This window comes from Bison bison, unplaced genomic scaffold (genome assembly GCF_000754665.1).
Source record: "Bison bison bison isolate TAMUID 2011002044 unplaced genomic scaffold, Bison_UMD1.0 scf7180017864072, whole genome shotgun sequence".
Classification (NCBI taxonomy): Eukaryota; Metazoa; Chordata; class Mammalia; order Artiodactyla; family Bovidae; genus Bison; species Bison bison.
The window spans coordinates 10,298,450-10,323,611 of record NW_011494644.1 but is presented as its reverse complement, the minus strand read 5'-3'; the positions used below and the strand labels follow the sequence as shown (position 1 = coordinate 10,323,611).

Genomic DNA, 25,162 nt, shown 5'->3' with positions numbered 1-25,162 from the left:
GACTCTTTGTGACCCATGGACTGTGGCCTGCCAGGCTCCTCTGTCCATGGAATTCTCCAGGCAAGAATGCTGGAGTAGGTTGCCATTCTCTTCTCCAGGGCATCTTTCCTGACCCAGGGATCGAACCCAGGTCTCCTACATTGCAAGCAGATTCTTAACCATCTGAGCCACCAGGGAACCCTGGGAGGGGAGGAGACAGGGATGGAGTGTGGATGGAGAGGCCGATGGAGGCCAGTCCTGAGTCCATGTAAAGGAATCTGGGCTTGATTTTGGGGTGATATTTTGAGCAGGAGTGTGTGTTCTTGCGTGTGTGCCTGTGACATAATGTATGGTGTGAAAATACCCTCCAGCTGCAGTGTGGAGAGTGGATCAGGCAGAGGCCCGGGGAGCCCAGTGATGGCTTCTGCCCTCGTCCTGCTGAGCCTGGATGGGTGGAGGCCGAGGAAAGGGCCACAGGGCTTTGAGGAGGTGTGAGCGATAAGGCTGGATGGATTGCGCTGGGAGGTGACAGGAGGTGGCATCACAGCGGGGGTTGTCCATTGAGTTTGCATCTTTGCCATCCACATTAATCATGGCGTTAGCTTTCTGGGAATTAAGGTTAGAGAAAGAGGCTGCTCGGGTTAGACATGCTTGGGTGGCGGCTCAGTCTGGGGCTCCTGGAAGGGGGAGAGGTGAAAGCCCGAAGCTCTCACTTCCTCTCATATTCTGAAAACCTTTCTTTTCTTTCTCCCCCCAAAGGTGAAAAATGCCGCAGCTTCATTGACCTGGCCCCGGCTTCAGAGAAAGGTAGGTGTGCCCAGCTCAGGCATGCGAGCCTCACCCTCTGGGACACTTCCCGCAGCCCTGGGAGAGCCTGTCCATGAGCACCCCTGGGTGGTGGCGCCCCAGGGGGCCAGGATCCTGTTGCGAAGCTCTGAGTTCCTTAAGCAGTCAGAGCAGTGGGAGAGGCAGGTGGAGGGTCCTCATCTTGCCCCCTGCCACTCTCCCTACACACAGTAGGTGTGTGGTCCTGAGAATCCTTCCACTTCTATTACTTCTACAGCTTGATGGGACTTTGGCGGAGGTAGAATGGGTGTGTGGAATTTGGGGTCAGGCAAGACAGTGCTGGGGGCATTGCCTCCCAGTATAGGGTTTGTTCTTGGGAGGGAGGGAAGCCAGATGTTCTGTTTCTGTCCTCTCACAGGTGTGGAGAGGTCCAGCCTGATTGGACACTTCCTTTCAAAGAGGAGCCATTGGTGTTCAGGGCCAGATATCAGATTCTGAGCCCAGTGACACTCAGATAGGATGACTGGGAGTGGGCTGCAGCATATGTAAGAGGCAGAATAGTCAGGATTACGTTTAGTTGGGAGTAAAGTGTAAGTAAGTGTTAGTCGCTCAGTTGTTTCCAACTCTTTGTGACCCCATGGACTGAGCCCACCAGGCTCCTCTGTCCATGGGATTCTCCAGGCAAGACTACTGGAGTGGGTAGACATTCTCTTCTCCAGGAGAACTTTCCTGATCCAGGGATCAAACTCGGGTCTCCTGCATTGCAGGCAGATTCTTAACCAAGCCACCAGGTGACCCCAAATAACTGGCTTCAGTGGAGAAATGTGTTTATAGCTTTTATAAAGGTTTGAAATCCAGAGTGGATATGCTCCATACAGTCCTCAGGATCCCAGCACTTGAGGGCCCTCTCCATCATCCTTTGCCCTCTTGGTCTAAGAGGGTTGTTAGAGCTCTACCTGTCACATCTGTACTCCAGGCAACAGGATAGAGGAAGGGCAAGAAAGAACGGGCAAATCTTGCATGTCAACTGGGTTCCCAGAAGTTGGCCCATGACATGGGCTCATTTTCTCTTTGCCAGAACTTGATTAGAGCTGCAAAGGAGTCAGGGAAATGAGGTCTTAATCAGCAACCGTGGGCTCAGCTAAAAGTCAGGGGTTCTATAATTGTACGGGAGCAGGAGAATGGATACTGGAGACTGTGCTCTCACAAGAACATGGGGCAGGCTGCTTCCCCTCCTGCCTATGCCCCACCACCAAGGAGAACCCCTGCCAAGAGAGAACAGGTGTGCAGGTCCCTTTAAACAGCCTGGAGATTAGGAGAGGGCTCTGGTCCTGGAAGTTGGGATCAGGAAACAGGCAAGAATTCAGTCCTATATATTGGAGTCCTATATTTGTATACATCTTATACAAATATGGAGGGCCTTGGTAGGCACTGTCATTGTTCAGTCACTAAGTCATGTCTGACTCTTTTGCGACCCCATGGACTAGAGCCTGCCCAGCTCCTCCGTCCATGGGATTTCCCAGGCAAAAGTATTGGAGTGGGTTGCCATTTTCTCCTCCAGGGGATCTTCCTGACCCAGGGATTCAACCCATGTCTCCTGCATTGCAGGAGGATTCTTTACCACTGAGCTGCCAGGGAAGCCCTTGGCAAGCATGGGTCAGGGGAAATTAAGTCCAGGACATGTGGCCACCCACACCCCTGCTGGTAGGGCTGAATTTGGGGTTTCTTTGCAGTGTTAGGAGGTTTAAGAGCCTGGCGGGCTGGGACTCTAACCCCTCCAAGGTGTTGGCAGAGACGGCGTAGGCAGGGGGTGTGTGCCATTGAGGCTGATGACATTCCTATCTTGCACACACTGTCCCCTTGGAGAGCTCTGGCCAGGTGACAGCTTGTGAGACTGAGGGGCCTGTGACAGGAGGCCTGAAGTGCCCTCAGGCCCAAGAAGAGGCTGGGCTCCCCTGCTGAGCAAACTCATGGCCGTGGGGACTCCCACCTCTGTTTCCTTTGCTTCCCTCCCACACTCCGTATCTGGCCCTTGTACTGCATCTTAAAAGTCGACACCTGCATATGGCCAGGGCTGAGCAACTCAGATTGTACCTCTCAAACTGAGATCTCCAGAAAATACTATGAATACAGCTGCCAATAAATGACTGATATTTGATTGTTTGGATACCATGTGCTGGGCACTGGGCCATGCACGTTGAATGTATTAACTTGGAAATCTCCCCACAACCTTGTGAAGAAGGGGCTGACTTTCTCACCCAACTTGAAAGATGAGGAAACGGAGGCTTAGAGACATTAAGCCACTCACATCTCACATCTCTTAAGGCAGGGGTCCCCACCCCCTGGGCCATGGATGGGTGCTGGTCTGTGATTAGGGACTGGGTCACAGCAGGAGGTGAGTGGCAGGTAAGTGAGCAAAGTTTCATCTGTATTTATAACTGCTCCGCATCGCTCTCATTACTGCCTGAGCTCCGCCTCCTGTTAGATCAGCATCGGCATAATAAATGTAATGCACTTGAATTATTCAGAAATATCCCTCCCCGTGACCCGTCTGTAGAAAAATTGTCTTCCATGAAATCAGTCCCTGGTGCCAAAAAGGTTGGGGATCCTGTCACAAGGGGTAGAGTGAATGTTCTACACCCCAGCCTTGTACTGCATCTTAGAAGTCGATACCTTTAGGCAACCTCTGTGATGCCCATCCCGTAATCCCCAAGGCCTTGGAGTTTCTGGGTCGCCTCTGCTTCAGATCTGACTTCCAGGAAGCATGACCCGTGTGGTGGTGCTCAGTCATTTAATCATGCCTGACTCTTTGCGGTCCCACAGGCTGCAGCACGCCAGGCTTCCTTGTCCTTCACCATCTCCTGGAGCTTGCTCAAATGCATGTCCATTGAGTCAGTGATGCCATCCAACCATCTCATCCTCAGTCTCCCCCTTATCCTCCTGCCTTCAATCTTTCCGAGCATCAGGGTCTTTTCCAATGAGTCGGCTCTTTGTGTCAGGTGGCCAAAGGATTGGAGCTTCAGCTTCAGCATCAGTCCTTCCAGTGAATATTCAGGGTTGATTTCCTTTAGGATGGACTGGTTGGATCTCCTCGCAGTCCGAGGGACCCTCAAGAGTCTTCTCCTTGTGTGCACGTGTAAATGTGTATGCATGTCTGGTTGAGGGTGAGGGTGTGCAGGCATAAGCAGGTGCTCCCGTGAGACTGTGCACATGTGTCTTATGTGTGTGCCTGCGTGCACACTGGTGGGTGAGTGTGGGCAGGGAGGCAGGTGTGTGTGTGCACAAAGGAGTGTGTGGATGTGTGTGCATGGGCATGTGTGTACATGCACAGCAGCAGGTGGGTTTCTCTTGCCTCCTGCTGGGGGCATCAGAGCTTTATTTCTGCTTCTTTTATGAGGACCCAGGGCCCCAGAGAAGTTGTTTCTTTGTGTTTACTAGCCTTGTGATTTTACTTTCAGGGCTTGGCGGCCATGCAGAAGACCTTCCATCTGTGTATATTAAAGTGTTTATAAGGAGGCTGAGTGGGCTGGTTTTGCAGACCAATTTTCATGGACTTGCTGTCTCTCAAGCCCTTAAGGTCTCCCTCGGGACGGAGGGGTTTGGTTGTGGTAGCTTGGTGGGCAGTTCCCAAGCCTCCTGGCCCCTCCCAGGGGCACCTGCAGGAGCATAATGCTCCTTGACCCTCCGTGTGCTCACCGAGTCCTCACCGTGTTGACTGTCCATTTCACAGATGAGGAGCCTGAGCTTCAGAGTGGGAGGGATTGGTTCTGGGTCACGGTGATGTTGGAGCCCACGTGTGTTCTCTCCCTAAGAGCACTCTTCTGCCAGATTGTGACTTCACCCCCCTTCCCCTGTGACTTCCTGCCTGCTCTGCAAAATCCAATCATAATCATTAGTGTTAGGTGACACTAACAAGGACTGGCTTTCCTGCAGTGCTTGCCACGTGCCAGGCACTGTTGTGAGAACTTTACACCCATTGGCTCATTTAATCCCCATTTTACAGATGAGGAGACTAAGGTCTAGAGAGTTAATTGACTTGCCCAAGGTCACATAGTTAGGATGCTGGGATTTGAACCTGAGCCATCTGGCGCTTAAATGCCTGGTTCTTCTGCTGAAAAGCTAGGCCTTTCGCGCCTGTGTGTGAGTGTGTGATTGTGTGTGTGTGTGTGAGTATGTGTGATTGAGGCCCTTCTCAAAATGGCCCCCGTCTTTGCCATTTTCTCCAATACTCTCCTGTCTTTTCCTCCCCTACTCTCTCCCCTGGCAAAATGTGTCTGTCATCAGAGTTTTTACCATGGCATATTTTCGTTAGTTCTCCTGATCATTCTAGCTTTCTGCTTCATGTGGGAAATCACTTTCCATTTTAAACCAGCCTAAGCCACATCCACGTTTCATCTGGATTCCTGCCACAGTCTCTTAACGGGTTATGCCTTTTTATTTTTGCCCCCTGTTTCACTGGTGGCCAGAATGATCTTTTGAAAGCATAAATCATCTCATGTGGTTCCCTGTTTAAAACCCTCCTTTGGCTCCCATCTCGCTCAAAGGAAAAATCAGCATCCTTATTGTGGCCTGTGTGGTCTAGGGGATCCGGCCCTGGACATACAGGAGCCCTTCTCCTGAGACCTCCCCCTGTTACCACACTGCAGTCTCCAATATCTTTTTTGTTGCTGTCCAGTTGCTAAGTCATGTCTGACTCTTTGCGACCCCATGGACTGCAGCACGCCAGGCTTCTCTGTCCTTGACTGTCTTCTGGAGTTTGCACAAACTCATGTCCATTGAGTTGGTGATGCTATCTAACCATCTCATTCTCTGTCTTCCTCTTCTCCTCCTGCCCTCAATCTTTCCCAGCATCAGGGTCTTTTCCAGTGAGTCAGCTCTTCGCATCAGGTGGCCAGAGTATTGGAGTTTCAGCTTCAGCGTCTGTCCTTCCAATGAATGTTCAGGATTGTTTTCCTTTAGGATAGACTGGTTTGATTTCCAAGGGACTCTCAAGAGTCTTCTCCAGCACCACAAAGTCCTGACTGTTCCTTGACTCGGCCAAGCTAGTGTGTGCCCCAGGACTTTTGCACTTGTTTCCTATCCTGGGAACACTGTTTTCTCCGCTCTGGGCACAGCTGCTTCCTTCTCATCACTTGAATGTCATATCTTCCTTTAACATCCTTAGAGCAGCCCTTCCTCTTACCATGTTCTTTGCCACTCCCTTCTCTGTTTTGTTGTCTTTACATCATATATGAAATGTGTCCAGTGCTTCTTTGATTAACAATGGTCTCCCCTGACAGACTGTCAGTTCCATGAGGGCAGGAATTCTGTCTTGTTTGTGACTCACTGTATTCCCGGGGGCCAGAGCAATGCTGGCAATGTTGAATTAATCAAAATATGAACATTGATTTTTTTTTTACTGTATACACTTGTTATCAAAATTATAGCAATTCTTACATGTACAAATGAGAAATGAAAGTCTCTTATAAGCCCACCCTTAGATATTCACTGGTAATGGTTTGATTTATGAGTCCTTGAAGAAGAATAGAAGGATGAAAGATAGGTAGGTAGATAGATAAATACACACATATGTGTGCACACACACACACACATGGAGGCTTCTCTGGTGATTCAGACAGTAAAGAATCCTCCTTCAATTCAGGAGACCCGGGTTTAATTCCTGGGTCGGGAAGAGTCCCCTGGAGAAGGGAATGGCTACCGACTCTAGTGGCTACTCTAGTATTCTTGTCTGGAGAATTCCATGGACAGTGGAGCCTTGCGAGCTACAGTCCATGGGATTGCAGAGTTGGACACGACTGCGTGACTCACACTCACACACACACACACACACACACAGATATATACAGTAAGTCTCCTACATATGCTCCTTCAAGTTTCAAACTTTCAAAGATGCGAACATGCATTCCATCAGTGTCAGGCATGAGTGAAATTTCAGCCTGCCCTCCGTCTCCTATTGCTGACGATCCTTCAGCTCCACCGTCTCCCACCTCCTCTCCCTCCTCCAGCCAATAGCTCTTCTTGCCTGTTCACTTGATGCCAGCCCCTGTGTGCCCGCTGTTTCACTGTACTTTTCAAGGTACTGTACTGTGAGATTAAAACTTTTATTTTCTGTGTTTGATTTTTGTGTATTATTTATGTGAAGAGTATTATAACCCTATTACAGTACAGTGCTACGTAGCCGCTTGTGTTAGTTGGGTACCTAGGCAAGCTTTGTTGGACTTATGAACCAACTGAATTTAGGAATGTGCTTTCACAATGAAACTCATTTGTATGTAGGGGACTTACTGTATTCTTATATACCTGTATAAAATTGTGGATTGTCTTTATATCAGTACATAGAACTCACCTTCATCTTTTGGAACAACTGTGTAATAGCCCATCACATAGAGACAATTTATTTAATCAGGCCTTGTAGCTGGACATTCGGATTACATCCCTGGTACACTTTGAGAATCTTGTATCATAGCTGAATAATAGCAACCTGTACACACGTCTTTCTCCCTTACAAGAACGGGGCCCTCCAGGGCTCAGCCTAGGAGGGCTCAGGAGCCCTGCTGGCAGAGCAGAGTAATAGGTTCTCTGACAAAGATCTTCCCAGCAGGCCATGGGAGGCAGAGGAGGAGGAATGAAAGATGCTTGAGCAGTTTATGAAGATGAAGTGTGCAAATGCAGATAAACAGCAACGTTTGTGTGTTGTGAACTTGATATGAAAATACAGAGGAAAAACTTCCTAATCTTCTGCTTCAAGCTTCCTTTATCTCTCCAAGTCTCAGTCTCTTGTTCCCTGGGGCCAGATTCTCCTACCAAATAATGTGACCAACTGGATAATCGTCAAGCCTAGCATATTGGTCAGCAATGGCCACCATAATGCTGTATAACTAACCATCTCCAAACTTGGTGGCACTTGGCTTTTTTTTTTTTTTGCTTGCATGTCTGGGGTTGACTTAGGTTTAACTGATGTAGACTGTCTGAGTTCCAGAATGTAGACTGGGCTCAAGTCTGTTCCATGTATATTCATCTTAGGGACCAGGTTGTTGTTCAGTCGCTCAGTTGTGTCCGACTCTTGCGACCCCACGGGCTGCAGCATTCCAGGCTTCCCTATTCTTCACCATCTCCTGGAGCTTGCTCAAACTCATGTCCATTGAGTCGGTGATGCCATCCAACCATCTTGTCCTCTATCATCCCCTTCCCCCACCTTCGGTCTTCCCCAGCATCAGGGTCTTTTCCAGAGTTGCCTCTTTGCATCAGGTGGGCTTCAGTCTCAGACTAGGGGCCAGGTAGAGGGAACAAAAATGCAGCGTGGCTAACTGCACAAGCGTGTGTAAAACCTTTGCTTGCATCCTATCTGCGAACATCCTGTTGGCTAAAGCAAGTCATGTGGTTGCAAACATCAATGGGGCAAGAAATGCATGACCCATCCAGAGGGGAAGATGGAGCGGGAATAAATATTTGCTGAATGGTAGTCTAATCACCTGGGTCACCACCCCTGGGTCTGACCACAGTCTTTAAGGATGATTGGCAGCTGGTTGTGCTGAAACTGGCCCAGCTGGATTTCTGGATGTATATGTGTAGGGATGACTCATTAAAAAAATTTTTTTTTATTTTTGGCTGTGCTGAGTCTTCGTTGCTTTGCACGGCTAGTTGCAGTGAGCAGGGGCCCCTCTCTCGTTGCAGTGCTTGGGCTTCTCATTGCGGTGGCTTGTCTTGTGGAGCACAGGCTTCAGGTGCGCAGGCTTCAGAACTTGTGGCTCACTGGGCCCTAGAGCTCCGACTCAGTAATTGTGGCGCACGGGCTTAGTTGCTCCACAGCATGTGTTATCCTCCTGGGCCAGGGATGGACTCCATGTCCCCTGCATTGGCAGGCAGAGCCACCAGGGAAATCCTGAGGGTGACTCATTAATTTGCTTATCAAGGTCTCCTCTGTTTATTGTCATCCCAAAGTGACTTATTTATTTGTCCCAAAGTGCCCTAAATGCTTGGGGGGAGGTAACGGCTGTTCATTCCCCCACCAACCAACCAGTCGAGCTGCCCCTGTGTGCCCGTCATCTGCACACAGGGCTTCCAGTTCAACACAGATTTTCTGAGCACCTACTGTGATCCAGGCTGTGGGCTAGGCTTTGGTCAGGGGAGTGTGGGGATGAATGAAGTGAAAGTCCCTGCCCTACCGGAGTGGGAGACAGCTATGTACATGGCGATCAGGCATTGTGGAAGGGCTCCAGCCAAGTGACAAAGAGGATGCCACCTTCCAGTACAGAAGGCTGGGACATGATGGCTGCCACCTTTGATCCTGCCACAGTGGGGTAGGGTCCATGAGGATTCTGTCCTTTTCTTATATTAACTGCTCCCATCTCTCAGTAGAGCCCTGTCTTATCATTTGTTAAGGTGTGGTGTGGGGAAAATTCCCAGCTCCTAAATCTGAGGTTGGAGCTCCCACTCGAAGGTGGGTGGGTTCTCACTGTGAATGAATGGTTGAATGAAGAATGAAGGAAGGAAGGAATTGAGCCTGTCATGATTCATATTTGCCATCAAGGCTGCACCAGTAACCACTCACTGTGATTCTTCAATGTCCATTCATACACACCGTGGAGTGCTGTGTTATCTCAGCATAGATGCTGGGCAAATGAAGCCAGAGTCACAGGGACCCATTGTACGTGATTCCATTTGTATAAAACTGGAAAATAGGCAAAACAGATCTCCGCTGTCAGAAGCCAGGACAGAGATTGTCCTTGAAGAGCAGGTGTGACTGAAAGGGAGCCCGTGGAGGGCTCTGGCAGCTGGCGAGGTTCTGTTTCTTAATCTGGGTGATAGTTACATGGATGTGTTCAATTTATGAAAGTTCATCAAGCTGTACTTTTGTGATCTATGCTCTTTTCTGTATATGCGATACTTCCATAAGAAGTCAAAGAAAAAATTCCCACACTGAATTCTAAATTATCTTTCTAAAGTGAAAATCCAGCTCCATCAGCCTCCTGCTTAAAAGCCTTTCCTGGCTCCAGACATACACCATGTAACAGGACCTTCGTGTTCTGATGTGTGCCTGTTCCGCTCCACCTCCTAGAGCCCCTCATGTGGGTCTTGTACATTTCTCCCCAAACTCTCCATCATCGCTCATGCCTCTGTGCCTTTGCATATTCTCTTCCCTCTGCCGACCTGGCAAACCTCTGTGTATCCTTTAAAACCCAGTTGAGACATGACATCTTCTGAAGGTACTCAGGCTTCCTAGATGGCTCAGCTGGTAAAGAACTTGCCTGCCAATGCAGGAGATGCAAGAGACACGAGTTCGACCCCTGGGTCAGGAAGATCTCTTGGAGAAGGAAATGGCAACCCGCTCCGGTATTCTTCTTGCCTGGAGAATCCCATGGACGGAGGAACCTAGTGGGCTACAGTCCATGGGGTCGCAAACAGCTGGACATGATTGAGTGTGCATGCACACATGTAGGGCTCATCTTATTAGAACCCATCACTCCGCCTTGTGGTGATCTCCTCTACCAGACTGGACACTCCCTGAGGACAGGCACTACATCTTCTCTAGATTTCTAGTGGTTCCTGTGCTGCCATGGAGTTGGCACATAGCAAGGATTTAATAGAGGTTTGTTGAATGAAGGAAGAAAGGAAGGAAAGAAGGAAGGAAGGAATGAGGGCCATGTTCTAGACACTGGCTGTCCTATCTGGCTTTGGAAACCTGGATCGCAACTCCGGAAGCCGTGGTCTCTTCCATCCCATCTGGGCTGAGTTGTGTTTTAAGGCATCTCTGTCTGCTTCCTGCTCGTGTTTCCCAGAGAGCTGGGATTTCTGGCGGCCACCAGCTGGCAATTTCTGTGAAACAATCTCCAAAGCTTGTAAGTTTCATTTGTTTAATATCTCAGGGATGTGTAACAAGGTGGTGGCTCCGCGACCACAGTCCCAAGTCTTGTGTGAGTCATTTCTCACTTGAGTTCCTTAATTGTCTCTTGTTGGTTCCCTCAACCTCTCTGTTCTCCGTCTGAAATCGATTTACAGTTCTGCTGCTCACTTAATTTATTTAGTGCGTTTTATTGATTTATGCCATAGAACTGAAACGTGCATAGATCAGAACATGCTGAAGGGAAGGGAGAGAAGAAACAGCTTCCACAGCTGCCCAGACTCTTGACACTGGAGCTGCGAGCGGGTCACCTGCCAGCTGCAGCCTGAACAGAGTCGCTGGTGCATCCTGGTGCCTGTATGTTAATCCTGGGTGATCTTTTCACCCTGGCTATTTGGGGACCTCCATGTGACCTTCACCTCTCAAAGATCCTGACTCTCTGAAGTCCTCTCTGGTCCCCAGACTGAGTTAGTTACACCAACTTTGGTCTCCTATGTTGCTTCAATTGTGTCCAACTCTTTGCAACCTGATGGACCATAGCCCGCCAGTCTCCTCTGTCCATGGAATTTTCCAGGCAAGAATACTAGAGTGGGTTGCTGTGCCCTCCTCCAGGGGATCTTTCTAACCCAGGGATCGAACCTGCTCTTACATCTGTCTCCACTGGCAGGCAGGTTTTTACCACTGGTACCACTGTGGTGTCTCAGATGGTAAAGAGTCCTCCTACAATGCAAGAAACCTGAGTTTGATCCCTGGGTTGGGAAGATCCCCTGGAGAAGGAAATGGGAATCCACTCCAGTATTCTTGCCTGGGAAATCCCATGGACAGAGGAGCCTGGGTGGGCTACAATCCATGAGGTTGCAGAGAGTTGGACACAACTTAACGATTCAACAACTGGGCTCTTCCAGAGCCTGACCAAATGGGAACTCTGATTCTTTCATTTCAGTGAGTCACACTTCAGCACGTAAAGAGGCTGGAGCCCAGCCCGAGTGGTTCACATGTCCGTCTTTTCCTCTCACCTGCCATTCCCAGCCAGCATGGAGCTAATTCTAGGAGCCCTCTGACTGCGGGTGGGAATCATTGTCTATCTGAATGGTCCTGCTGCTTCCATGGAGGTAGGAAAGGGATGGAATATTCCTACAGAAGGAGATCATTGCCTGGCCATTCTCAACAAACTCACAACACAGGCCACCTCACCTGGTGCCATTTCATCCTTGGAGCCAGGCTGTACCCTTGCTTTCAGGGAAGGGCTGTAGGGACCTTTGTCCCCCTTGCCTCAGGCCAGTGGCAGCATCCCTTGGTGCCAGGCTGTATGCCAGGAGCTGGGACAGCGAGGGGAACCCCCTTCCCCAGCTTCTGATCTCTAGGAGCTGTCCAGTGGGGTCGGCACATAAAGAGGTAGAGAATCATCTGTGAATCAGGGACCCAGAGTAGGTGGCCAGAGGTCTGTGGGAGGAATGATGGCAGTCTGGGGAGGGTCCCGTGTGGGGAGGGTCCCATGTAGGGAGGGCCCTGGAGGATGAGTGGTATTCCTTCTACTGCGTAAGGGGCACTGCGGTAGGGGAGGGTGTCATTCCTGCCAGAATGAATGGCCTGTGCCAAGATGTGAGACCAGTATCCTTGTGCCAGGCATGTGGCAGATGTGCAATAGACATTCGCTGAATGACTGAAGAGTGGAAGGAAGGTAGAGCCCAGAGAGGTTAAGTGTCTTGCTCAAAGTCACACAGCAAATTTAGGTTAGATTCAGACTCATCCTCCAGGCTCCTGTGGTCTTTTCATCAGGATCCTGCCCACCCTGCCAACCCCACCCATCCTTTCTCACCTCCCCTTCCTTCCACCCATGCCTCCAGCCTCTTTTCTCTAGCATCACACATGGTCCTCCCACCTCCTTCATTCTGCCACTTTATTTTGAAATTCTGGATTCCTCTAATTACGTGCTCTTATTAAAAGTGATTGAATCCCTGTGCTGGTGGAGGATTTCTCCTGGAGATCACAACATCCAATAATTGCTTTAGTTTCTCTAATTCCAATTATTCAAGATTATCTTTCCAGGTAATTAGGTGTCTGGGTAGTCTTGCCTGTTCACTCTCTCCGAAAGTGTCATATTAACCCCAAACAGTGACCAGCTTTCATGTTTCATAATTGGAAACAGTTTCTCCTTGGTGAGAAGACTCTGTTAAGTGTAAACAGTGGTAATTTACATTTTGAAATGACTCCTTGGTTTTATCATACTTTGGTGTGAGAAATTAGCTCAGATGCTTAAATCCAGCCCTTTGGCCTTCTGAGCAGAGGTTTCAGTAGTCCTGGGGAAATAGGGCTTGCTGAATGGCATAGGGATAGAGGAATTTGAAGGATGGCTCCTTTGCACATCCCAGGAAAGTCTATCCATGAGCTGGTTCCTTCTAGATTTCTCCCTGGATGGGAGGTCTTGGGATGGTATTTGCAATAAGACTCTTTATTTGGTTCTAGTCTTGCATTCAAACAGGGTCTTCCCTTGAGACAAATGATGAGTTCTTCAAATGAAGTTATACAGTCAAGGCTACCATGGACAGTTGTGTAGGTTACCCACTGTGCAACTTGAGCGGTCATGGTTTTTCTATGTGAATGGCATAGGATTGGGCAGTGCACATCCTGTACAACTGTACACAGGGATCAGGGATACACAGACTGTTACAGAAGACAGCATTCAATATACAGTCTATACCTGTGCCTCACTGCAGAACCACACTGCCTGTGATAAGCAGGAGATTTATAACCCTATTTCATCACATTTCTTTTTAAATTGATATAATTTTACTGATACGATATACAAACAGGAAAATGCACAGGTTTTAAATGTACATTCAATGAGTTTCAAGAAATGCATGAAAGGCATGAATATATCCAAGGATGTAGCTCATATCCTTGCCAAAACATGCAACCAGGGCCAGCTTGGTGGACACGTGACCTATAGTTACATAGGGTTCCATGCATAGAAGGGCCCTCCATTTGGTTTAATGCTGCACTGTTACTGTCTTGAAATTATTAATAACTCTTGCAAGAGGCCCTGAATTCTTATTTTGCACTGCCTTCCCAACTTGGGCTGTATACTGCGCAGTATCTATATTATTATTCACTTATTGTTTAGCTTTACATTGATTCACTTACAGAGTCAAATTATTTTCATCTCATCCTGAGCAGTGAGGTCTGTCATTCATGGTTTTAGTGTGCCAGGGTATATTTTTCCAAGATGCTTTAAAATAAATAATAATAATACCAAAAACATTTCTGTTTTGCTAACATGTCAGACCCCACTGATCCCCCAGCAACTTGATGAGTTTGTGCTGTCTTTAAACTGGTTGGTGGGTGGGGAAACTGAGGCCCAGAGGGTTATCTCGCCCAAGGCCATACAGGTTGTGATGATGGAGCTGGGTTGGAACCCGGACCGGTGGGCGGCAAAGTGCTTGTGCTTTCACAGTTCCACTTGCTGCCTTGATGAGTGTGTGTATGTGCTTAGTCACTCAGTGGTGTCTGACTCTTTGAGACCCTTTGGACTGCAGCCCATCAGGTTCTTCTGTTCATGGACTTTTTTCCAGGCAAGAATACTGGAGTGGGTCACCATTTCCTCCTCTAGGGGATCTTCCTGACCCAGGGATCGAACCTGTGTCTCCTGTGTCTCCTGCGTTGGCAAGTGGATTCTTTACCCACTGAGACATCAAGGAAGCTGCATTGATGTCAACTATTAAAATAGGAAAAGAATCCCTGTAACTAGGGAAGGACTAAAAGGTGGCTCAGTGGTAAAGAATCCGCCTGCCAAGCAGGAGACGTGGGTTTGATGACGTGGGGTGAACCTTGGGCATGCTTCTCATCTTCTTTATGGTTCACGTTCTTCATCTGAAAAATGGGGATAAATAGCGTTCACTTTGTGGGGGTCTTCTGAGAACCAAATGGGATGATCCACGCCAGGGGTTAGCACAGGGTCTGGTTCAATCAATACCAGCTTGAATGACTGATGATTCCACTGTATTTCCCCTATCTCCTCACTTTGGCTCAACCAGCTAGAAAGCTAACTTGAAGTGAAACTCAGTTGGTGTTTCTCAACCAACCTTCGCTGAATCACACACGGAATTCTACTCACCGCTAAATACTTCCACATCTCTTGGTTCATTTAACTCTTTTGACAGCTGTTTGAGGACTTGCGGTTATCTCTGGTTTACACCCAGCGAAACGGATTCAGAGAAGTTGAGCTACTTGTCTGAGATCACACAGCAAAGCGATGTATCCCATTCCTTTGCTGTCTCTGCCACACCTCATGGGTCTTTCCACCTTGCCAGGGGGCCTCCTGGCCCCTCTTCTGCTCCTCAGGCCCAGAAAATTCTTTGGTTGTCTTTGCTGTGTGTTTTGACCCAGCGAGGCAGCCCCATTGGCTCAGAGCTGTCAGAGGCTGCGTGGAGCAGAGGGAGGTGGCAGCTGAGAGGCCCCACGGTTGCTCCTGGCACCCTCTGCTCCTCACGCATCACATCTGCTGGCTCCTGCAGACTCGTCATTTGTAACCATCTGCTGGGCTCCCTGGAGGCGCGAAGTCTGGGATGTGTCTTTCCCAAACATGCTGCCTTTAGCCTGTGTGAGGAGCAGAGGGCTTTAAGTCCCTGAGACCTTACCTACACCTTGAACCCGCTAGGAGCGATGGGCTTAAGAGAGAAGCCCTTTCAGAAGGAGTGTCCTTGGAGGGCTGAAGCCCCTGCCCCAATTTGCTACGCAGGAATTTGCTCCCCCAGGCCAGGCGTGGGTTCTAGAACCAGCCTTTCTCCAATGGGCTCTGTTTCACTTAGGCGTTTGCTTAAAATTTAATTTTGAGTTGAAAGAGTCCTGTGTCTGTCTCTTGGCAGGAGTGCCCTGGTCACCTGCTTGTCCAGAGGATCTCTAGCCTCGTGGGCTTCTGGTATTTAGCAGGGGTTTTGTCAAAGGCAGGCAAAGCCCCAGGGGGTGTGTGTGTGTGCACGCGCGCGCGTGTGCGTGCTTTATAGAGACACCAGGAAGGAATATGGTTTCTCCAAATTTGGTGTCTCTCTCCTTGGTTTCATTATACATGCCCCTTGCCTGGCCCATCTCTGGTGGTGAGGGAAGAGGCTGTTGATTTTATTCGTTAGTTAAAAAATTTTTTGTTTTGGGGGTAACAGCTTTATTGAGATATAATTCACTTACCATACGTTTGTCCTTTAAAGTTCAATGGTTTTCAGTATATTGACAGAGTTGTGCTGTCATCACCACTGTGAATTATAGAATATTTTCTTTTAAACATTATCATTATTTTTTGGCTGTGCGGGGTCTTCATTGCATCACGTGGACTTCTCTAGTTGCAACACAAGGGCTCGGTAGTTGTGGTGCATGGGCTTAATTGCCCTGCAGTATGTGGGATCTTAGTTCTCTGACTAGGGATCAAACCCCCATCTCCTGCATTGGAAGACAGAGACCACCAGGGAAGTCCTGGAATTATAGAATATTTTCATCATCCCAAAAAGAAACTGTTTCCTTTAGCCATCATCCCTCAATTCTCCAGACATAGACCACCAATGATCTCCTTTCTGTAGCTGTAGATTTATCGATTCTGGACATATATCAACCACCCAGTACGCAAGCCTAATCACAATAGACTTACTTATTTTTGACCTTTCGATATAAATATGGTTATATGATGGATTTTTTTTTGGTATGTATAGCTTCTTTTGCTTAACATTATGCTGATCACTGTCTTAGTCTATTCAGGCTGCTAAAAACAACAGAAATTTATTTCTCACAACCTTGGAAGCTGGAAGTCCAAGATCAAGGCATGGCAGGTTCAGTGTCTGGTGAGAAGCCACTTCCTGGTTCACAGACCCTTGTCTTCTTACTGCGTTCTTACCGGGCAGAAGGGATGGAAGCTCTTTGGGGTCTCTTTCATGAGGCCCCTTTCATGAGGCCTCCACCTTCATGATCTAATAGCCCCAATGCCCCACCTCCAAGTACCATCACATTTGGAGTTAGAATTTCAGCATATGTATTTCGGGGGCAGTGGAATACACGTAACCAGTCTACAGCAATCGTGTAGCTGTAGTTTGTTCCTTTTTATTACTGTGTAATCTTCCACCACATAGCTCTATCATCGTGTTTGTTCATTTTGCTCTCAGTGGATATTTGGGGCATTTTCAGTTTTATTATGAGTAGTGCTGTTGGTTCTTTTAAAATAAATTTTGTTTTATGTATGTTTGGCTGTGCTGGGTCTTGGTTTCTGGATGAGGGCTCACTCTAGTTTTGGCTCTTCACTTCATTGCGGTGCACAGGCCTCTCATCGTGTTGGCTTCTCTGTTGTGGAACACGGGCTCTCGGCATGTGGGCTCGGTCGCTGTGGCACGTGCCACAGCTTTAGTTGCTCCACGGATGTGGGATCTTTCTGGACCAGGAATCGAACCTGTGTCCTCTGTATTGGCAAGTGGATTCTTGACCACTGGACCATGAGGGAGGTCCCTGTGCTGTTGATTCTTCAAATGTGGACCCCAGACCAGCAGCGGCAGCATCACCTGGGAGCCTATCAGAACCGTAAATTCTCAAGCCCCACCCCAGACCTCCTGAACAAGAAGCTCTGGGTTGAGGGCCAGCAGCCTGTGTTTAACAAGCCCTCTAGGTGATTCTGATGCATCCTCCAGTTTGAGAATCTGCTGTGGTGTTTATCTGGACTCAGAACTGTTGGGTCAGCTTTGTGTAGCTTTAATTGCACTAAGTAAAGCCATCTTGTTTTCCAAAGTGGGTGTACCAATTCGTACTCCTGCTCACGTGGTGTGAGAATTCCCATTGTTCTGTTCTTGGCAATACTTAACTTTTGTCAGATTTTTAAAATTTGCCAAATGAATGATGAGAAACGGTATCTTATTGTGGCTTTCAATTTGCATCTCTGCAGTTATTAACAGGGTCGAGCATCTCCTCATGTTTATCGTGATTTGGATTTTCTCTTGCATATAGTGCCTGTTCACATCATTCACCTATACTTCTGTTAGATGGTTTGTCTTTTACTTACTGCTTTATAAGGTGGTTTATTTTTTTTTAAAGCATATTATAACCCTTTGTTACTTATAGGTATTACACATTCCTTTTCTTCCTCTGGGGGCTTGCCGTTTCACGGATATCTTTTGATGAATGAAGTTCTTAATTTTGAAAATAGTGGTAAAACATCTATAACACAAAATTTACCATTTTAACCATTTTTAGCTGTACAGTTCAGTGGTATTAAGTACATTCATCTTGTTATGCAACAATCACCACCATCCATCTCTATGTTTTTTCATCCTCCCAAACTGAAACTTGATGTCCATTAAACACTAATTCCCATTCTCCCCGCTCATCCATTATCATTCTACTTCCTGTCTCTGTGGATAAGACAGCTCTAGGTCCCTCATATAAGGGGACTAAGCAATATTTGTTCTTCTGTGCCTGTCTTAGGGCTTCCCAGGTGGCTCAGTTAGAAAGATCCCCTAGAGAAGGAAATGGCAACCCACTTCAGTATTCTTGCCAGGGAAATCCCATGGACAGAGGAGCCTTGCAGGCTACAGTCCATGGGGTCGCAGAGTTGGACACGACTTAGTGACTGAGCACGCACGCCTGTCTTATTTCACTTAGCATAATGTCTTCAAGGTTCATCCGTGTATCTCGCTGTAGATGCATCAGAAACAAAATGTTCTGGTCTGGTCTGGTATATATACTATACTTTGTTTATCCACTGGTTGATGGACATTTGAGTTGTTTGTAACTTGTGGGCATTGTGAATAATACTGCTATGAACATTGGTGTACAAACAGCCATTCAAATCTCTGTTTTCACTTCTTCCTCCCAGAAATGGAATTGCTGGATCATATGGTAATTCTATGTTTAATTTTTTGAGGACCCGTCGTACTCTTTTTCCAAAACAGCTGTACCATTTTATGTTCACAGTGCGCCAGGCTTCCAGTTTCTCTGCGTCCTCACCAATGCTCGTTAGTTTCCGTTTTGACAGTAGCCATCCTAATGATGGTGAGGTTGTATCTCATTGGGAATTTGACTTGCATTTTCCTAACGACTGGTGAGGATGTGCATCTTCTTGTGCTTTTTGACCCTTTGTATATCTCCGTTGGAAAATGTCTTTTCAGCTCCTTTGCTCATTTATGAACTGAGTTGTTTGTTTTTTGCTGTTGAGTTGTAGGAGTTCTGTATCTATTCTGAATATCATTCTTTTTCAGGTACATGCTGTGCAAATATTTTCTTCTGTTTTGTGGGTAGCTTTTTCCACTCTGTTGATAATGTCCTCTGATACACAGAAGCTTTCAATTTTTATGAGGTCCAATTTATTTTTTTTTTTTTTCATTTGTTGCCTGTGTTTTTGTTGTTGCACCCAAGAGATTATTGCCAAATACTGGATTGTCCAGAAAGTTCCTTTGGTTTTAAAGTAAAAATAAAAGACACATTTTTCATTTTAACCAAGAACTGTATTGAACATTGTATTCACTGTTCTGTTCCACTACCTTCTGCCATTTTCCAGGCACCTTGGTAATTCCATTTTCCCAAAACTTTTTCTCCTTTTGAGCAAAGAACTGTTCCAAGTGCCTTTTACAGTTTTCTGGGAAGTGGAATTTTTTCCTTTAGTAGAATTTTATAAAGACCAAAATAAATGGAAACCTGAAGGTGCAATAGCTGGTGGATAGGGGAGATGAATCAGAACTTCCCAGCCAAGCTGTAACAGTCTTTGCCTGGTTATCAAAGAATCAAAGAAACACACAGTCTTGCACTATCCTGCTGGAAGCTTGTAGGCTTTCTGTTGACTAATTTTGGACACTTTCTGTCAAGTGCTGCTTTCAGTGGGTCTAATTGGGAGCAGTACTTGGTGGAATTAATCATTTGGTTTTCTGGAAGGAGCTCATAATAGAGGACTCCCTTCCAATCCCACCATGCACACAACATCACCTTCTTTGAATGAAGAGTGGCCTTTGGTGTGATTGGTGGTGGTTCATTTCACTTGCCCTGTGATCTCTTCTGTTCAACATTATTGTACAGTATCCACTTTTCATCACTGGTCACAATTTGTTTTAAAACTGGAATGTTTTCATTACATTTAAGTAGAGAATTGCATTGGAAATAGGGTCAAGAAGGTTTTCTTTTTTTTTTCTTTTTGCTTAACTCATGTGGAACCCAAACATCAAAGTGATGAACATAACCAAGCTAGTGCAAATGATTTTCAGCTCTTGATTTGGATATTTGAGTATGTTAGCTATCTCCTGTGTGGTATAACATTGATTGTTCTCAATTAATGTCTCAATTTGATCACTATCAACTTCAACTGGTCTACCCATCCATGAAGCGTTGTCCAGTGAGAAATCTCCAGCATGAAACTTTGCAAACCACTTTTGACACTTTTGATCAATCACAGCACTTTCTGCATACATTGCACATATCTTTGGTTTTGTACTTCGGTTGCATTTTAACCTTTCTTGAAATAAAGCATAATAAACCAGAAGTGTTGCTTTTTCCTTTCCAGCTCCAATATGAAAATGGCTATACAAAAAGTCACCAATTTTGATAAATTTTTTGTAAATGTATACTGATATGAGAGCTGTCACAATGCAATCTAACAAAATTGTTTCCAATGAAGTTAAAGACCACAAAGTGCTCTTAAAGCCATTTTGCGGATAAAACAGAATGAATGCTTTGGCCAACCCAGTTCGATGCTGTGAAGTTTCCCCTGCGTTTCCTGTGAAGAGTACAAGCACATCCAAAACCTATTCATCCATCCACCCCTCCATCTATCCAGCCATCCGTCCAGGAACTCTGATTCTCCAGCCGCTTGCACATCCCTTTTGGCTTCATGGAAAAACACTCCAAGGCTGTCCCAGGCCCGTTTGTCCTTTGCACACATTTCATTTGCTCCTGCCCTGTACAGGGTGCAGGAGAACTCTTGAGACTTGCTATTCTCCTTGTCTTCCTTGGAAGGTTGGATGATTCTCTGCTTTAAGATTTCCTAGTCTATCATTTCCTCCCTGGCAGGACAGTGTGTGTGTGTGTGTGTGTGTGTGTACATGCGTGTTGGGGAAAGGTGCCAGGGCCCCCTTCAGTGATCTCCTCAGCATCTATGCTTTCTTGTTTCCCCTGAATTAGTAACACCAGCTGCTGTAACAAAGAAATCTCCAAATCTTAGTTGCCTTTCGTGGTAAGAGTTAGTTTTCTGATTATGGGAAGTGCTGTGCAGATGGTACCATGGCAGATCCCCTTCCTCATTCCCATCCAGAGCTTCATGCTCCTTCCCCTGCAGGCGCTGGGGTCTTCTCCATCCAGACAGCAACTGGGGAGAGAGGATGAGCTGGGAGGTCCCCATGGGGCGGGCTAGGCCAGGAAGTAGCTCCTTTCATTTGCACCCACATTCATTTGGCCAGAATTCAGTCTCACGGCTGTATTCAACCACAGAGGCTATAGGGAAATGTAGTTTATCTAGGTGCCCACAAGGAAGAGGAAATGGACTTTGGTGACACATGGAAGTCTCTGCCATACCTGTTATCTTTTCCCTTCTTTGTTCCCCAGGTCAAGGGGGACAATATTATTATTATTATTTAAAGTGTTTCTTTTGAAAAATTATTTTATTCCTCTTATTATTATTTATTTTTATTTTTTGGCTCTGCCGTCTGACATGCGGGATCTTAGTTCCCCAACCAGGGATTGGACCCATACCCCCTGCATTGGAAGTGTGGGGTCTCAACCACTGGACCATCAAGGATGTCCCTGGGGAGGATTTATTAAGTGTGGGATGTGGGGGAGAAGGGGCAGGAGAGGGGAGGGAGCCCAGACTTTCTTCTTTTTTTCTAAATACAATATTTATAGTTAAAACTGTGGCTTTTGAACTTAAACTGCAGCTTTTGTAGCTCAGAAGCCTTGCTCTTGTGTCCTGAGATCTGGGCCTGACTTCTCCTGCACCCCGTCCCCTGCAGCAGTGAATATAGCTGAGGAAGGAAGGGGGTTCAGGAAGGCTGTGGGAAACCTCAGCTAATGTCTTAAAATATCACTCAACTGTGGCTATCTCAAGATTCTGCCTGCATGTCCACCACATTTTAGTTTGCAGATACTAGTGTTGCAGGAAGGCAGACCTCTTCCAGGGCCAAAGAGTTGGCCCTTGTCTAACGCTCAGAAATGAATTGTCCGAGGAGACACATGAGCTAACAGAGCAAGAGACTTTATTGGAAAGGGGCACCCAGGCGGAGGGCAGGAGGGTAAGGGAACCCAGGAGGATTGCTCTGCCATGTGGACCGAAGTCGCAGGTTTTATGGTATTTGTGTTGGTTTCTTGGTTGTCTCTGGCCAATCATTCTGACTCAGGGTCCTTCCTGGTGAGTTGTGCCTCACTCAGCCAAGATGGATTCCAGTGAAGAGGATTCTGGGACATTGGTAGGACATACGGACTAGAGCCTCCTCTCTCCTTTTGACCTTTCCTGAATTCTTCTGGTTGGTGGTAGCTTCTTAGTTCCACATTTCTTACTAGTGAGAGTGAAAGTGTTAGTCATTCAGTTGTGTCCGACCGTTTATGACTCCATGGGCTGTAGCCCACTAGGCTCCTCTGTCCATGGAATTCTCCAGGCAAGAATACTGGAGTGGGTTGCCATTCCCTTCTCCAAGGGATCTTCTCAACCCAGGGACTGAACCTGGGTCTCCCTCATTGCAGGCAGATTCTTTACCATCTGAGCCACGAGGGAAATGGATCTCCTGTTTAAGATAACTCATGCAAGTGGCTACTATGGCGGGTGGTTTCAGACAGTGGTTCCCCTAACACTAGTTTTTGGAATCAGAACACCCATTACCTGCTTTCAGGTCCTTGATTCTCCCCTGCACACCAACAAAGGGCTGCTGATCCCCAGTGGGGGTCCCCACACCCTGGACTCTGTTCATTTGCCCCAGAGGCTGGAATGAATTCATAAAGTACAGAACCCCACAGGGTCAGAGGAGAGTTGTTTGCAGACCAGAACTTCGAACGTGAGAAGGAAACTGATCAGGGGTCTTACCTCTATTCTTCTGCACATCTGTTTCTGTCTTTTCTTGTGGCCTCTCCTGCATGATGACCATAGGCCTATAGTAGTCTTCTGACCTTTTATCAATTAACTGAATCTCTAGGTCCCATTTTCAAAAACTTGAGGATGGAGAATGATTGATCCAGCTTGAAGATGGGAACAACTCAGGTTGGATGAGCCGAAGCAGGGGGTGGGATCACCCAGGATAGCCCCAGGGTTGTGGTCAGTTTCATTGTGAAGGGGGTGTGGTCATGGAGATGACTGACAGGGCTACTGTGGCTGGGGGATGAGGAGTGAACCATTGTTTGGATTAGGAGAAAGAGGAGGGCTTTGAACCAGAGGAACCCAAGACCTGGGTTCAAATCCCAGCTCTGATTTGCATGTCAGGTAACCTTACCTCAGGTCCCTTATTTGTAAAGTGGGCAGGATCATCCCCAAGTAAGAATATTACTTATGAGTATTACTCTCTGCCCTTATGGCAGAAAGAGAATAGGAACTGAAGAGCCTTTTGAGGAAAGTGAAAGAGAAGAGTGAAAAAGCTGGCTTAAAACTCAGCATTCAAAAAATGAAGATATGGCATCCGGTCCCATCACTTCATGGCAAATAGATGGGGAAACAATGGAAACAGTGAGAGACTTTATTTCCTTGGTCTCCAAAATCACTGCAGATGGAGACTACAGCCATGAAATTAAAAGATGCTTGCTCCTTGGAAAAAAAGCTATGATTAACCTAGACAGCATATTAAAAAGCAGAGACATTACTTTGCTGACAAAAGTCCGTCTAGTCAAAGCTATGGTTTTTCCAGTAATCACCTATGGATGTGAGAGTTGGACTATAATGAAAACTGAGTGCCAAAGAATTGATGCTTTTCAACTGTGGTGTTGGAGGAGACTCTTGAGAGTCCCTTGGACTGCAAGGAGATCAAACCAGTCAATCCTAAAGGAAATCAGTTCTGAATATTCATTGGAAGGACTGATGCTGAAGCCGAAGCTCCAATACTTTGGCCACTTGATATGAAGAGCTTACTCATTGGCAAAGATCCTGATGGTGGGAAAGATTGAAGGCAGGAGGAGAAGGGGACGACAGAAGATGAGATGGTTGGATGGCATCACCAACTCGATGGACATGAGTTTGAGCAAGCTCTGGAGTTGGTGATGGACAGAGAGGCCTGGCATGCTGCAGTCCATGGGATTGAAAAGAGTTGGACATGACTGAGCGACTGAACTGAACTGAAGAGTATTACGAATGTTAGCACCTCCTTTGTCCTTGTCTGGGTTGCAGTGGCATTGACCACGTGAAATGCTTAGTGTCCTGGGCAGGCCCCTGGGTGAAGGTCTCATGGGGTCCTGAATGGGTGGGGTTGATCCGTGGGTCCTAGAGCTACATGTGACTGTGCTTGGGGAAGGGATCAGATGATCAGGTAAGGGTTACTGAGCAATACCATCTCGATGTATCTTGTAGGCTAAATGGTAAGGACAGGGAAAGATATTTCAGTTGGAAGGATCATTATGTAGAATTTTTTATTTTTGGCTGTACTGTGAGGCATGAAGAACTTCCCTGACCAGGGATCAACCTATGCCCCCTGCAGTGGAAGCTTAGAATCTTCACCACTAGCCCTCCGGGGAAGTCCAGCATGTGCAAATTTCATATTTTAATTTTGAATTATTTGTTTATTTGGTTGCACTGGGTCTTCACTGACACGCGTGGGCTTTCTCTAGTTGGAGGGAGAGGGGCTTCACTCTAGTTTCCGAGCACAGGCTCTGGGAGCATGGGCTTCAGTAGTTGTGGCACAGGGGAATGGTTGCCCCAAGGCGTGTGAAATCTTCCCAGACCAGGGATCAAACCCGTGCCCCCTGCATTGGCAAATGAATTCTTAGCCACTGGACCACCAGGGAAGTTTGGCAACATGTGCAGATTTGAGGAGAACAGATGCCCATGGCCTGTTCTGTCTGCAACAGCTAATGGCTCTAGCTGGACACCAAAGGTCGGGGAGCAGTGAGGAGCCAGGTTAGAGGGGTCAGCAGGACTAGGTTGCCACAAGCCTCAAATGTCATATCGAGAAGCTTGGTCTTTATCCTGGAAGCTACCAGAGGATCAGCAATGGAACCAGCAGTGGCAGATCTGATCTGAACTCTGGAAACTGATTCACAGCTAACTCTAGGCAGAGGGATGTCATTGGAAGCAGCAGCTCTCCGAACTCTGGGGGAGCTTGGGGAGGGTCTGAGAAGAGGTCTGTCTCTCGGAGAAAGCCTGACAAATTCAGAGTAAAAAGAGCCCCAAATCAAAGCCTGTGTCATGGACTCCACGTGTCACTGGGAATAAAAGCCCAAGTAGAGCCCCAACCCCCTTGCTGACTCTGAAGCCCTCCTTTCCTCCAATAGGTTGTAAAGAGATGGGGAGGCGGGGCCAGGTATGCTTTCAGAGGACCTGTGGGCAGGGCCTATCTCAGCACCCCTCCTAGCAGCCCCTCCCCAGGGCAGGAGAGCGCTGTTTGCGGTGAGAGTGGGAGTCTCTTCCTGCACCCTGTTTAT

General features: G+C 47.2%; 1 protein-coding gene across 1 annotated transcript in view; it reads left to right on the top strand.

Moving 5' to 3' along the window:
• Positions 1-744: 744 nt before the first annotated feature.
• The window catches only part of GSG1L (GSG1-like), a 165,607-nt gene continuing 141,189 nt past the window's right edge, over positions 745-25,162 (top strand). Inside the window, exon 1 of the mRNA XM_010837241.1 lies at positions 745-786. The gene's annotated coding sequence lies outside the window, so the exon portion shown is untranslated. The remainder of the gene's footprint in view (positions 787-25,162) is intronic.